This window comes from Lactuca serriola, chromosome 7 (genome assembly GCF_051521515.1).
Source record: "Lactuca serriola cultivar US96UC23 chromosome 7, Lser_US96UC23_V15, whole genome shotgun sequence".
Lineage (NCBI taxonomy): Eukaryota > Viridiplantae > Streptophyta > Magnoliopsida > Asterales > Asteraceae > Lactuca > Lactuca serriola.
Genome location: NC_136414.1, coordinates 49,366,535 through 49,383,954, shown reverse-complemented (window position 1 = coordinate 49,383,954; position 17,420 = coordinate 49,366,535).

Genomic DNA, 17,420 nt, shown 5'->3' with positions numbered 1-17,420 from the left:
AGGTTAATATATTACTTGGAAATCACATTATTAATTAGTAATTAATTAGAAATTAATTTGATATTATTTTTGGGATTAAAGGAACTGATTAATAATGGAGGGGTTGTTTTGCAAATCATTGATAGTTGCAAAACAAGGCTGATAGACTCCATAGAGTGGAGTGGACGAAATTTATGGATAAGCCCATAAGATTTCATCCAAAGGCTCTAAAGAGGGAGTCCATGGGCTACTTAATCCTTAAGAAAGGAATTAGGGTTTCCTGCAGAATCCCTAGCAGCTTACTTCCCTATATAAACCCTCCATACACTTGGAATTTCGGCCTATGCATTCCAGATAGAAACCCTGGCCAATCTCTTGTCTCCCATTGTCATCCTTGTTATTTTAGGTGTTTGTGACTCCATTAGAGATGCAACACTTGAGGCACTAAGCTTTCAAGAGTCAAAGTGGTTCTTGTTATTACTACATAACAAGTGAGGTAATCTTCTAACCCTAGTTTTATACATGATTTCAAAATTGTATATACTAGATCTAGGATTATTACTTTGGTGTTCATATTTATATGTTCAATAGAGAAAAACTTAGATCCAAAGCAATTAGGGTTGCATGATCACATAGGAATGTAGATATGCTCATAACCTCTATATGTTATCAGATCCTATGATGTTTTTAAATTGAATTGATGCAAAATCGAATTATTCAAGGCTAAAGAAAATCAAAATATGTTGTCTGACCAGTGAACTTGACGAGTTCAGTGCCCAACTCGATGAGTTGAATCGTCTGTTACCTAAAATTTTTATTTTTTGATCAGATTTTGATTTGGATAATTACCATAACTTGTTTTCCTTTTGGTCATCCTCATCCTTATGTATTCCCAATTTTAGTTACTTTAGGAAAATGTGAATTAGATTCTCCCATGAAATTGCACATTGTACCTTATTGGTCATTAGTAGAGCATGTGTGGTTAACCGACACACTAATATGGACTTATGAAGGATGGAAATGGGTAACTCGTAAATTATCATAGATTGATGGAGCGTGTGTGGCTAACCGGCATATTGATTTGTTGATAAATGACATCGAGAGTACTACCCTAATTTGCATGGTTATTAACAACTTCTTTGTGATCCTCGGTATATCGATCACAAACTTGGAGGGCATAATCGAGATTACACATGCCATTGAAAAGTTCAATTAATCTTAAAGGATATAGGAGTTTCATCTAAAACCTAATTTGTTTAAAAATTTGTTTTTATGGTGGAATTGGTTAATCGTCATTTACCTACCTTCAAATAATTTGCAATTTCATTAAGGCATCCCTCTTCGAAATTGTGAACTATTATGTTGCGTCCTAGCCTTAATGTTTCATTTGGGTGTTATATTAAGGACTTAAATCAAATAACTTCAATTTTCTACCGTTGTAGATGTCTGGTTCTGACAACTATGGTCATCCTCATACTTTTGTAAAAGGCTTTCCTTTTTGTCATCCTCATCCTTATAAATTCCCAATCTTAGTTACTTTAGGAAAATGTGAATTAGATGCTAACCCATGAAATTGCACATTGTACCTTATTGGTCGTTGGTGAAGCATGTTTGGTTAACCGGCAAACTAATATGGGTAACTCGTAAATTATCATAGATCGATGGAGCGTGTGTGGCTAACCGACACATTGATTTGGTGATAAATGACATCGAGAGTACCACGCTAATTTGCATGGTTATTCACAACTTGTTTGTGATACTCGGTATATCAATCACAAACTTGTAGGGCATAATCAATATTACACATGCCATTGAAAAGTTCAATGAATTTCAAAGGATCTAGGAGTTTCATCTAAAACCTAATTCATTTAAAATTTTGTTTTTGTGGTGGAATTGGTAAATCGTCATTTACCTACCTTCAAATAATTTGTAACTGGAATACGGCATCCCTTTTCAGAATTGTGAACTATTGTGTTGGGTCCTTGAATTAATGTTTCATTTGGGTGTTATATTAAGGACTTAAATCAACTAACTTGAATTTTTCTCCTATGTAGATGTTTGTTTCTGACAACTACAGTCATGCTCATCCTTTTAGAAAAGGCTTTCCTTCTGAAGATGATGTTCCAAGTGTCGATGAAGGTGAAAGATCATTCCCTTCTTCGTGTAAAGGTAGAACTGGAAATCATACTTGTCTTCCTCCACTTCCTCTAGTGATTCTCCCTGGCCCATGTTTTCGTCAACTTGAAAGTTCAAGGATACTCAAGCCCTATTTGCACGCAAACATAAAAATGGAAACTCTGTATGTGCACATGTTCTGAACATGAATTCGCACGTTGACAGACTAGGAATGTTGGTGTCGTTTTCCCAAAGGAGCTGACTGTTGACCTGGTTCTTCACTCACTTCCCGATTCATATGATCAGTTTTTTAAGGACTACTATATGATAGATCACGACATGACCCTTATTGATCTAAAAGAATTGCTTATTGTTGTTGAAGTAGAAATGCTGAAGAGCACTGGTCAAGCAAAAGAGTCTGAAGGATCAATTTCCCAAAGTTCCATGCACATTGACGGTGACAACATTGGAAGTCTAGAAAAGTTTTCTCTTCCCAATAGAAAGAGAAAGGCTGATTCTGAGATAGTCCCATGTACCATTCCAAGACAGTCCACTTGTTTCTATTGCCAAGAGAGGGAGCATTGGATGCGAAGCTGCTGTATGTACTTGAAAGATCGTAAGGATGGTAAAGTCAAATTGTATGACTCTACTTCAAGTATATCCTCTATCTAACTCTATCAAGTTCCTATTTATAGATTCTTAATACATGATGTAATAATATTGCATTTTGATTTTTTTAGGATCAAAGAGAAAGAAGGAAGCTTAAAAGAGGAGCAAGCTGAAGCTGATTGTGAAGAGATGGATTTCGATCACATGGTTCGAGGATCAGATTTTTGAGCTGCTGCTTAGGTGTTATGATAGATTGCTTAGGAATATTTAGAAACATAGTTTTCATTTGTATTTGCGTTGAAGGACAAGTTTTTCCACACTTTATCAATAAAATAAATTTTGATTTTATCTTATTTTACGTTTCCTTGCAATGGCATTTACGAAAATTGGTGTTTATATTTCTACTGTTAGCAATGTTGAAATAGATTTAATTCTTATATATATATCGTTTATGGTAGTGTCATAATTTACCAAATGATGAAATATTCTCATCACCCAAGTTTCAGTTAGACGGAAACTTGGAATCATGCAATATTGAATTTTGTGATGTATGAGAATCTTGATCTTTGGGAAATTGAGGCTAATTCCTTGTTCACATGTATATTTGATTCAAGTGAAAGACTAAAGGATCTAGTACACATTGATGTGGACTATTCAAATCTGCCACAAAGGATGATAAGTCTATTCATCATGATTTACTATAGGTTTAGTAAATATGGTTATGCTTACAAGATTAAGTGTAATTCTAATACCTTGAAAAGTTTCATTGTATAGCAGAACGAATAGGAAGAATCAATTAGGCAGAAAGATAAAAGTTTCTCCAATCTAAAAGGAAAGGAGTGTAATTTGGTATCGTGTTTTATGATCATCCTAATGATTATGGAACCATGTCACAATTGATCCTGTGAGGACACCTTAGTCATTTGTAAGGCTAAGAAGAGGAATCGGGAATTGTTGAAATGGTAAATCAAGAAGATGAGTCATACATCATTCCAAAATCGAGTCTTAGAGTCATACTCTAGTTACTCAAAGTTGTACCTTGAGTGACATGTTCTAAGTAGGTTTATAACACATCATGAAATGTGGAGTAGAAATGTTTCTTACTCTTTCACATTTGAAATTGGTAGTTGTGTTGTTTTGGCTAAAACAAAGACCAATTATATGAAGTGTTTCTTGATAAGAACCCACACTAACTCTTGAATATTTACTTGATGAGAAATGTTCTTTGACATAGAATCTTATATGTTAAGAGGTCAATAAGAGTCTTAATGGTATTGAATAGTTTCAAGAAGTAAACAAGTATAAACCTTTTAGTTATCAGTAGAATACGACCTGAGGTTAACAACCTATCGTATTTCTATACCTATTCCAGATAAGTTGACTATGCATGTGAGTCCTATGAGTTCTCATTTGACTGCATAAAGGCAAAGCAACTTGATCAGTGAAAGTACATTGATCAGTGTAGGTGGGTTGCTCAATAACCTGGAAGCACTGGTAGGCCCTTATGTTGTCGGATTGCAAGAAAATAAGAATAAGCAGGTTCAGTCCATATGAGTTTAATTTGTCATAAACCTTGTCTTACGGTAGTGGTTCGAAATGACAACTTTGCATGGATAGGAACACATACATCATAAAGTCTGAGTGGCAATAGTTTTCGCTCTACTTCATGAAAATGATTGTGAGGAAACACTTTCACTAGTAGATTTTAAAGAATTAAAGTTAGCAATTATGGTAATTGCGTTCTCAAATTCAAGTATGATTACAACATCCCTCTTCATAGTTCGAATTGTGAGAAATGGAAAATAGTTTGAACATTCGGGACTTATTGCTATAAGTTTTGAAAAGGTTTAGACACACACATAAGCTGTCTAATGAAAGGTGTATGAGCTTGATAAGTCTAGATAAAGACTTATCAAAGCACCATGTATCAGAAATCTGAACTTTGGTAAGGAAATCAACAGGTATTGATTTCTAGAAGTCCAACTGAATTCTGAGCACATGTCAAAGCTAGTGAGAGCATAACTGTTTTTCTAATAAGAATATAACTATTATGCTAGTGGGAGCATAATTATTATATTAGGTGTTGCAAGTTATCAATAGTATTTATAGGAAACAAAACTCTAAATTTGCAAAGTTGCAGAATTTAGAAATTGTTTTGCTATAGTAAAGTTTAAGGGAGAGGGCATTTATACTTCATTTCGAATCTAAAAGCTTAGATTCAAATTATTTTTTAAAAAAACTTAGTCATGGACATATATGACTATCATGCTGAAGTGATTCAACATAGGAAGATTCGATATATTGAAATATTATAGCAAGAGACTGGCAGGTCTTTATGTAAGACATTATGAAATGTATCCAATATGCTTCGGGTATAGGATCGATTACATATGCTATAATATTCTCCTGTTCCGATTTTTCCAAATTCCTAGCGCATTAAGTGGAAAAAAAGGGCTGGAACCAGATATGACTAAAGTTGTTAAACAACTGTCAAGGACAATCTAAAGTTTACCAAAGATTGGTTGCTTGTGGATAGATGGAAAAATTGTAATGGATGGACCATATTGATATAATTTTGAATAGATAGGATTCTATTAACAATAGATTGTCATATGGAAATTATGGAAATGTTTCCATTATAGGACCCGAACCTGAACCTTAACCAGGACCTGAACCACCTCCCTGAGTGCTCATCTCCAAACTGAAAAACAACATACCAACGATCAAAACATGACCAAGAATCCTCCTCCCATTAAATTCATAGATTCTCCAAGACTCTCACCAATTCAAGTATGGATCTTGTGCTTTCAGTAGTACGGGCCCAATACTACCATCCACACCTATCCATACTTTCCTCAACAATTCTCCTGAATCCTCTAAGTCACTTCCGCAAACTAATGCACGAAAACTCACTATACCGCACTACAAACCCACTGAAACATATCCTAGGGTCTCCTAGGTTCCCGTCCTCACCTAGTTCTCAGCTGCTGAAGGACTCCCATAAATGTCAACTAGCTTCCTCATGAATACAGTCACATGCAACAGAGATTAGATAATCCTTCGAGTAAGAGACTCACCCCTAGAACGGTTGGACTTAAACAATAGTTGCGCAATAGGGTCAAACCCATCACTCTAATATTATTCAACATGTGCCACATATTCACATGACTAAGAACCCCAAAAGCACTAAGCAAGCAGCATTCAGACAACGGGAAAAAAATCTAACCATCATACACTAATCAAGCCATTCTATCCACTTATCAAAAGTTCATACTAGCATGCGATTCTAAAGCTCAAACAATCAGGCATATAAAAACATATCTCCTATCCTAAAATACTGAGTAGATCCTTAATCTAGCATGCATTTCTCATAGTCATATCACATATCATAATAAACATGTATTGGTATTCTGGGAACCACTTACTTGAGCTCGGGCGATTTCACACATCACACCCATTTCTATGATTAGAAATTCTTTTTTTTAAATGTTTACTTTGTAAAAATCTTCGCCAAATCCTCAGTTTGAGTTCAGGCACACCCGAAAGTATGCTCGAATACCTCAAACCAAGGCTCTGATACCAGATTGTAACATCCCAAAAATTGATGGTAAAAATTTCATCGTTAATATATATAGACACCTTAAGCAAGGACTGGCTCAATGTCGTCGTCAGCATCTACTCCGGAAGCGAGAATGTTGTTGATCTTCGGGAAGTCTTTTGGCAAGACTTCTGCTAGTTTGCCACAAAAAGGAACCCGAATGAAATTTCAAGCCCTAGGATCTGGGCACAGACGCTCCAACAAGTATTCAAGGAGCTTTCGGAAACACTTCTGGTCAACACCATCCCTCCGGAGGTATGTGTTACTTTTAAACTTGTAAAGGCTTATAGGATTACGAACCAATACTCATTTGGTCCGGTCAGACGCCTTCCAGACCACATGTTGGCCCTCATTCCTTCTAATTCCCTTTACTTAAAACAACATCTAGAGACTTTGGTTGTGTTTGACCCAACGCAACCTGTCCTTGTCTCTGTTGAGCCAATTTTGGAAAAGGCCAAACTTGCTAAGTCCAGACCTAAAATCAAGAAGCCATCCAAGCGAAAGGCTTCTACCACAAAGCCTAAGACCAAAAAGAAAGACAAAGCCAGTGCTTCCTCTCAACATGAAGGCACCCATGAAATTCTGGCTGATTTTGGCCATCTGCACACCCCACCTACCCACTCATCTGAGGTACCCCTTGATGTTTCACAATCACTAGCACACACTCACGGGGAGTCTCCACATAATCCATCCTCACCCTCCCAAAAGGGTGATGCCGGTGTTGCACATAGTTCCTTGCATCCCCCTAGAACAAACCCACGAGTCACCTTCGTTGATTCCATTGTTGCTTCCATAAGCACACACTCCGGAACCCCTGTTCTGGACCCCAAGCTTTCCGAAGAAGGAGTAGTCCCTCTGACTTCGGAAGGAGTACAGGATGACCAGCTACTAATGATCCACTTTGGGAAGACTTTGTTAACAGGGCCGCATCCAGACGTCCAGATCTCACTCGAGCTCAAGTAGAGTCCACGCTTATTTCGATGGGGAACAGGGCTATCCAAAGCAACTTGCCCTATGTTCCTCCCACTGACGCAGATGCTATAAAAGAGCTCACTTCGGAATACCCCCCATTACTACTCATCAAAGTGTTTTCCACACTCATCTGGAAGAAGAGATCTCTAAAGAAATCATGATGGATGAAGATGCAAAAACCCTTCCGGACACACATCTTATGACTTCAGTTCACTACCAATCAATGGCATCCGCATCCAAGTTTGCTTATGACTTTGGATCCTTATCATCTACCACTCCGAAAAGAGGTTCAAGCTTCAAAATCCAAGAAGATGATGCTGTAACAAAATCGGGTCCTTCCACCAATCCTTCATTCAACCAATCTCCTCCGCAACACTCTGACTCGGATTCAGAATCCTCTACGGGTGACTATGTTGACCCCTTTGCTCTGCTGGAAATCTGCACCAATGTCTCTGACACCATGAAGAAAGTGTCATCCGTAAAGACATATGTAACAGAGCTTTATACAAAATTGGATCAAAAAGTCTCCGGACTTGATGTCAAACTTGATGCCATCCTCCAGTCTCTCTCCCAGCAATCCAGATCTTCTGCTGCGGAAAGAGAAGCTCAACTCGACCAGTTGATCTCCCTCCGACTCAAGAACACTATGTAGGAAGTCGCCACCAAATACGAGATTCTGGTCGACCACTACCTCGAAACCATCACCTCCTTTCTCAAAGTCCATGACGACTTGGTGGCTGCTACCAATGACCTGATTAAGCAGACCCACGTTCGCCATGAGAAGCAAATTTAAAGGTTGGAGAAGGAGATCAAACAGAAGGATGGGATGAACATGATCATTCAACAAGTCCTCATCAAACTTCTTCGCTCAACTTGGAACATTGTTGATGTTCCTAACCGGAAGTTTGATGAGATGATTGTTATCCTCAGCAGCACATTCAAACACCTTTCTTATCAAGCCCCCATTGTCGAGGCCTACGATACTTTCACTCTTCAACTTTCAAAAGGTCTTCAGAAAGTCTTCTCCAAATTCGACGATCTGAAAGAAACCTTGCAGCTCACACCGGCTCCGAAGTTCACGAATGCAAGAGGGGGGGGGGGGGGAAGCCCAAGCAAACTATGGAAGCCACCCTTGGAATTTTCTCTGCAGGATGAAGATCTTAATTCCGAAGAAAACGTTCAAATGACCTCGGGAATTCTAGGGATCACTGAAGGAGAAGAAAGTGAAGATGCAGATGTATATGTTCCGGATGAAGCTCCCAAAGGACTTCTTGGTCTTCAAGCTCCTAAGTTGACCATTCCAAAAGAAATGACTGAAGAACTAAAGAGGATATGGTCCGCAGTCTCTAGCCATCTTCTCTTCTGGACGCTTTTGAAATGGTTATTAAAATGGCTAAGGCAAAATCATTCCTCACCGCTCAAGCCTTCCGAGCGACTTTTTCGGTACAGCATCCCATTACGGAACTGAAAATCGATACAATCGACCAGGGCTCTCCCCTCTGGATCCTTGATGATATTCAGGAAGAACCACATCCAAATCCCACTCTGGAACTCACAGTCGATGAAAACATGAAGATGGCCATTAATACACTTCAAAGAGACAAAGGCAAGAAACCAATGACTGCTGAACATCAAGCCTTTCACTTCGGACCTCCTCTCAAGCAAAAACATGGATGGTCTCAGGAGGAAATAAATCAGGCACCAGAGGACAGCATCTAGATCCAAGCTCTGAAAGAGAATCTTGACCCGATGCATGACATCTCTCCTCTCTATCGTGAAGGCAGTCTTAAGGCTTTGTAAATTATTCGGTGCCTCTATTACGAACTTCCCTCCCATGATGTTGATCAACTAGATCTTCCTTTGTCTCCTTACAACAAATTCTACACCAAATTTGTTCCTCTGCACCCAACTGACAATCCGGAAGTGATCATCCGGAAAGAACGAGAAAGGCTCAAAACCTTTTATGATAAGAACGCTCAACCCTTCAAGGAAGTGTGGACAAGGAAGAGGATCACCAAAGTTCAAGGCTTCGGAAGGAAAATATTGGTGAAATTCGAGCTGAATTGTCCCTTATTCCATTTCCACCTCCTTCGGAACAAGCCAACTCCCTGGACCATTACTGATGCGGATTTTCCTTCAATGAATCCGAACGACATTCTCACCTTAGTTGCTTACTTTAGAGAAAATCAAAAGGATGACATCAGTATGGGTGCTTACCACGCAACTCTCATCTTTCTAAAAGATTATGTCGCTGAGTTCTGACGATGTGACTACGACCTTGCACACCCTTACGGAACAGAACAATTCGTTGCCAAGATTGACTTCGTTCTTCCGGAAGCCAAAGTTCTTACTGATGGTCCCATTGAAGAACCGGTTCTAGGGTTTCTCTACACCACAAGGAAAACAAACAAAAAGGGCTGCTTCCAAGTCCTTGCCAAACATCTAGTTCCGAAGAAGGCCCTGAAAAAGTTCATATCCCGGGCATCTAAGTCTGATGCTCCGGAACAGGTCAACGTAAACTTTGTAAGTCAACTGGCATGGTACATTACGGTGCAGGAATGGTTATTCAGAGCCTACACCTTCATCAAGGAATAAATGAACTGAGCTTGTTGGATTCTAAGTTCACTTAGAGGAGATTGTTGGTACTTGAAAGTGAACCTCTAGCAATCCTAAATCCTTATTCCGAAGGGTGTAACTTCCGAAGTGAAGAGTGGTCTGGAACCTGTCGGGACCAAGTGAGAAGATGATAAGAATAAAAGCATTCCGGAGTCGACCCTCATGTCTGGAATGCATGCTGATCCGGAACATCTTTGTTTAGTCTTTTGTTCATTTATTACTTTTGCCTTGTTATTGATGTAATGTTTCATAGGACTTAGTCTATAGTTCTATTTGGACAATCAGAATGTCATATTTATTTTTTTTATCTGGTCCTATGTAAACACCTGGGTTAATTCACTGTAACATTCACTCCTATATAAAGGAGCATTCAATACAAGTCAACCATGGATCTTTCATACACTTTTGGCAATTTTACTAAGTTCATTCAAACATTCTTCTTGTTCTTCATTTATTAACTTTACTTTGATCATTTACTATCTCATTCTTCATTTATTGTCTTGATCATTTGTTGAATACTCTATCTAAGACTTGACTCGTCTTTCCGGGCTAGACTTGAACTTTCATTAGCAAGCAGACATTGATCTTAAGCATTCACTCAAGGTTTGAGTTCTCAAACCTTGTCCCTGCGCATCGACCTTGTTCTCTTAAGCATCGACATGGCACCCTATGTGTGTGTGCAATCGAAATTCCTAATCAGCATTTTCATTATACCCTATTTATGTGTGCCACCAGCCGGCAATTAGATTACCTCTTAAAAGGGTAAAAATGCCAAAATCTATGTAAACGTGAGGACATTAACGAACATAAAATCCAACTTTGGGTAAAACCGACAAAACATTAACCTAAGTCTAAGAATCAATTGTTGAAATCGTTTAATTATTAATAACCCTGTAGATGCGACCAAAATTGAAAAACAAATAAATGCTTCAGATTATAACACTAACACTGAAGGGCATAAAGGTAATTTAATTTCAAACAGAATGTTAGAAAATAGGCACGTTTATTTTGAGTTTATGTTTTGACTACTTCTAGCTAACAAGTCCTATTCTTTAGAAAGCCCTATTCTTCTAGAAAGGCTTTAACTTCTTTTGATTTTTGTTATGTAATTGGCTATACATAGCCCTCTTCTTTTTAGTTTTAATAATACATTCCTTCTCATATTTCTTTTTTCTAATAACAACATTTGGTATCAGAGCTAGGGTTCAGAAAGTTTGTACGAGATATCAGATAAAACATGTGAGAGCTTCTTCCAAGGGAGATCAAAATGCCGACTCCAGCAACAGAGAAATTCGTCTAACCTGTCATACCGAAGTTCAGTGTTCAGTATAACTATTGGACCTTGATAATGGAAATTTTTCTAAGGAGTGAAAAGATATGAAGTCTGATTGAAGATGGAATTCTAACTACACCTGTTGGAGCTTCTCAAGCTAATGAAGCATAGAGAAAGGTTGTTGATGAAGCCAAGATGAAAGACATGCAGTCAAGAACTTTCTCTTATAAGAAATAGGTAGAGAAATTCTGGAGACAAATCTTGATAAAGGAACATCAAAAGCCATTTGGGAATTGATAAAAAAGAAGTATCAAGGGTCCACAAAGGTGAGAAGGGAACAACTACAAGCATTCAAAAGGGAATTTGAGTTGTTGACCATAAAAGAAGGTGAACATGTGTATAGTTTCTTAGGGCGCACCTTGGCTATTTTGAATAACATGAAGTCAAATGGGGAAAAGTGGAGCATAGTAAAATTATTAGCAAGGTAATCGGGTGTTTGACCACCAAATTCAACTCTTTTGTTTGCTTGATATAAGAGTTAAGTGATCTGAGTACTCTAAGCATTGATGAACTACATGGAAGTCTCTTGATTCATGAACAAAGGATGCAAGGTAATCTAGAAGAAGAACAAGAATTGAATGTTGCACAATAATGTAGAGGTAGCCGGGGAAGGGGACGAAGTGCCAGAAGGAGAAGAGGAAGTGGTCGTGGGAGATAACCAATCAACAAAGCTATCATAGTGCGCTGCAATTGTCATAAACTGGGACACTACAATTTTGAGTGTCCCGAATTTGAAAAAAGGAAAACTACATTGAAGAAGATGAAGAAGAATTGCTTCTATTAATGGCTTCTACATATGACCTCCATATAAAAAAAACAGAACCATGGTTCTTTGATTCGGGTTGCAGTAACCATATGACTAGAAAAAAAGATTGGTTTTCCGATTTGGATGAACAATTTAGTCAAATAGTGAGACTCGGGAATGATATGACAATGTTAGTGGTTTCCAAAGGAAGTATCAAAGTACAAGTAGAAAGTATAACTCAAGTTCTTTCTGATGTGTACTACATCCCAAAACTAAAGAACGATTTGTTGAGCATAGGAAAATTACAAGAAAAGGGGCTAGCAATTCTATTTCAAAATGGAACTTGCAAGGTGTATCACTTGCAAAAAAGATTAAATATGCAGACCGACACCAACAAGAACAGAATGTTCTTGCTACCACTAACTCCCACTACAGAGAACCGTGTGTGTCTTCAAGTTGAAAGTGCAATATAAAAGGAAGCTTAATTGTGGCATCGACGATTTGGCCACTTGAATTACAAAAGCCTTAGAACACTCTTTTATCGGAAAATGGTGTATGGGTTACCAACTCTTAAATAGCTAAAGGGTTTATGTAGCACGTGTTTGCTTAAGAAATAGTAGAGACATTCTTTTCCTAAGAAGTGCATATGAAAAGCAACAAAGCAACTTGAACCGGTTCACTTAGACTTTTATGGTCCTATAAAACCTGCTTCAAACAGCAACACAAGGTACATGTAAAGTTTCATTGATGATCTTTCAAGAAAAACATGGGTATACTTTCTGGATGATAAATCACAAACTCTTGAAATTTTCAAGATCTTTAAGGCCTCAATTGAAAAGTGTAAGGACCAAAAAATCAAGGGTAAAAATTTCATTTTTCATTATAGTCAAACACAAATGTTACTTCATCCTATCATTCAAAACATTACTTAAATTAAAACGTTTATCAGAGTTACGTCCCAAAATCACATAAAGCGGAAAACATGGGTGTGTATGCTACGATCAAGCCGGGCCCTTCCTTTCCAAACCAAAGATACATGAAACCATAAAGAAAATTGTAAACACAAAGCTTAGTGACTTCCCCAGAGCATAACCCACATAATCCACATAATCCAAATAATTGTATATACCATATCAATCACATAGGCCATATCAGTCATATAAGGCATATCAATCACATAAGCATATAAGGTTGTCGTGGGCTCCTCCTAGGGTCTTACTCTAGGATGCCATGGGCTCCCCCACATGGTCTTACACCTAAGTGCCATGGGATCCCCCCATGGTCTTTACTTGGAAAACCATGGCCTCCCCCACATGGTCAGACAGCCAAGGGTCATGGGCTCCCCTATGGTCTTTCATGCAAGTATCACAAAGACAACTAGCATATCACACATCACATAAACAGCTAGTGTTCCACATATCACATAAACAACTAGTATACCACATATCACATAAACAATGCATATAAACATATAATGATGTCGTGGGCTCCTACGGTCTTACTCCAGGATGCCATGGGCTCCCCCATGGTCTTTACCTAGAAAGCCATAGGCTCCCCCACATGGTCTTACATCCAAGTGTCATGGGCTCCCCCCATCGTCTTTACCTGAAAAGCCATGGGCTCCCCCACATGGTCTTACATCCAAGTGTCATGGGCTCCCCTCATGGCCTTTCATGCAAATATAACATAAAAAAATAGCATAGCATATATCATATAACCAACTCGCATACCACATATCACTACATCAACTAGTGTACCACAAATCACAAAATGGGTCGGCCTTGGTGCCTTCGACCCATTGGTATGGTGAGGAGACTCACCTCACACTGCTAAAGTCCCGTGGAAGAATCCATGACTACTGGCTGACCGATCATTGTATTGTCAATCATCAAGACAAAACCCAATTAACCATTTCGGTTTCAATACGTAACCATAATTCTACACTTGGGGTAAAAAGACCAATTTACCCCTAACCTAGCTTGGTTCAAAACCATGGCCCAAACTCACACTCTAAAGTCCTAAAAGCCCAATAATCAACCAAGGCCCAACATATGGCCCAATTTTCCAAATTGGGCCCAAACCTCTACATGGACTGATCATATGGCCCAAACATTTAACCTAGCCCAAACAACTGGCATTTTGATGGTTCAATATCTCATAATCATCAAGGCCCAATTATGGCCCACCTATAGCTTAATTTTCCAAATTGGGCCCAAGCTTCCCTAATGGGCCTTATCCTAAAGCCCAATAATTTCCTTAGTCCATAAACATGTTCCCAAATGGGCCCACGAATGCTCACAACAGCTTAGTCCAAGAAATAGCCCACCAAAAACCCAAACCCAATTACAATTTTCCACAAAAAAAATGACGATTAGGTTTAAATGTTCCTACCAATCCCATTAAGAACTTAATCCATTAATCAACCCACTCCACTAGTCTAAACGTACAATATGGTCGGGTGTAATTCAAAATTCCAAATCCAATGGTCTAAACGCAGGTCCCGATTAATTCACAATAAACATTTCCAAAATTAGGGTTTTCTAAATCCTAATTGGGGTTTTCAACCCATTGTGTGCCTGTTAGACCATCGGTTAAGTTTTTAGGTCAATTTGTGTTACATAAGTTGGGCACCACTCACTACCACCTCAGGTAGTGGTGGTCAACGTCGGTCCGCGGTGGTAGCCACCACCTCGTGGTGGTGGTGGTTGTGTTTTTAAGCCAAGACAATACCAAAAGTACTCCAAATAATAGTCGAAACGCACCCAAATGAACACTGCCACCGGAGATAGTGGCTAACGGTGGCAGAATGGCGACAGTAGGTGGCAGCCACCACATCATGGTGGTGGTGGTTATTTTCCAGGCCAAATGTAGTTCATAAAATAATCACGACACCGACAACACATATATACTAGACATACACCCAACCAGCTACCTTCCTTGCGGCTCTCGTTGCCGGAAAGACACAAAAATAGTGCCCAAAGGCCACTATCGGTTACAATGACGATACAGGCGTCACACCCGCATAAAAGAGTGAGAGAAAGGGAATAGGTGGGTTGCGGGTGGACTAATTGTGTGTTTCCGGAGGCTCACGACTCATAAGGACGAAACAGCGCCTCTTTTGATCTTTTTCATATCTCCCGTCTGATCGCGGCGTCGATTGCAGCGGGTTATAGTGGCGGTGCTTCAACAACATAGTGGCAAGCGACAGAGGGCACAAGAAGGTGGCGGCGACTGAGAGAGCTCCCATGGTGGCAGCTTATTAAGATTAGGTGTAGGGTTCGAATGTTCCAACGAGAGGGAAAAGGAGTTACCGGTCCAATCCTGTGTCCACACAAAATTCCTATGAGTTTGACACTTCCGGTCCCTCTTACCCATAAACTTTTCAAAATAGTACCTTAAGTTACCATATAGCCCCTCGATGACAAATTCTTATCAACTTAGGTACATAATTTACCATTCGGCCCTCCGAATTCCAAAATCCCTTCAATTTAAGTCCAATAATTACCAAACACACCCTGACTTTTGAAATACTTTTCAAATTAAATCCAGAACATACACTTTTAACCCCCAAAATCCAAAATAAATATAATTTGGCTCCCCGAAACCTACACCCCACTAAATATTATTGATTTTGGCTACCATTATATAAAATAATAATAAAAATTATATCTCGCGGTTTTAGATTTTATTATTTATTTAATTAATTTTAAATGAAATTTTACAACTCTCCCCTACTTAAATTAGATTTTGTCCTCGAAATCATTCCTTACCACTCCTGACACGCCAAATAACCTGAGCAACACGACCATAACCACAAGCATACCCTAGCCTTTTCCAAGGAAACTGCAACCAACCCTCGTAGGGTTCTAAAACTGGATGATGAAACTAATTCCTTGCAACATGATCACCTTTATTCAATCTTAAACCTAAAGTCTTGAGGTGGTTTGTCTCCCTGACAGACCTCCTTCACTGAATCATTGCCCAATTCATTGCACTTATCTCCCAACTGCCTTCTTAACTTCTGATAACTTGAGGTTCCCACTAGAAAACAGAGTCACATACCAAATTTCCCTGCAGAATACTTATACCTGACAAAAGATCAAATAATCCTTTGAGTAGGAGACTTATCCCTGCAATAGTTAGACTCAGTCAAGAGTTGCATGACAGGGTCAAATCAACCACTCTGAGATTATTTAACCCAACTGCGAACAACTTAGCGTATACCCCTAATACAAGAAATTCCACACATGAATTCCAAGTCACTGAACCCACCACGACTCTTCTTGCTACCACTTGTTGCTTTCTAGAGGCAGCCGCGACCTCCCTGATCTAACCTTATCAATCAACTGCTTGAAAAATCGGACACCTAACCGATTGTTGGGCCAAAACACACGCACAATAGTCCCACATGACCTCCCGCCACTCATCGCTCCTTCAATCCTTTGATCCATCCAATCATGATATGCTTACAGCCTTTCGCCACTGAATTCGATACAAAAAGATGAATCCTACCAGAATAACTATAGTCTTACATCATACTCGGTCTCCTTCGACCTACTGTTACCTAACTTCAGTTGTGTTGTGACCTACTCAGAACCTTGCGAACTGGCCCACCCTAGCCTAAGTTATATGAACGAATATGTGAATGCCACAGCTACTCTGCAGTCTTTCTGCACTTCCCGCACTATCTGACCACTTGTAAATTCTACGGCTCCCCCGTAATCTTACAGCACTTTCACCCCACTAACTACTATTGAATTTTACGTCTCCCCCATAGTGTTACAACGCTTTCACCCTACTGACCATTAGTGAATGCTACGGCTCCCCCATAGTCTTACAACACTTTCATCCTAACTAACCATTAGAGAATATTATGGCTCCCCCGTAGTCTTACAACACTTTCATCCTAACTGACCATTAGTGAATGCTACAGCTTCCCCGTAGTCTTACAACACTTTTTTCCTAACACAACTACAGTCCAATGCCTTGCCTCCAATCTATCAATGTGAAACGTACGCAGAGTCGAACACGCACGTGACCGAACACCCCACTGAACTCACTTCATGACTGGAACCCCAACCTGCTTCCCTAAATTCTACTATCAAGCACCAAGAACACGCAATTCACGTGTTGGGAGACTTTTCCGAACTCCAAACTCGCACAACCCTCAAACTAAACAACCACTTGGGACACCATTTCCTCGATGGGGATGAGAAACTCATCCCGGTCTCATACCTACTCCTGTCCTGAATACATGTGCGATTCTCCCCCATTTAGATTCGACTAAGTCTTTACAATACATGAGATTTGAAGGATTCCCAATCCTTTTTACTCTTAAATAGCCAAAGTGATGACAACCTGTGCTTGCCCATGCTAGTGTTCTATTACTGGCCCAAACTCTAAAGACCACACAACTCCTAAAGATCAGATGAACACTTCCCGAATCCTAGCGA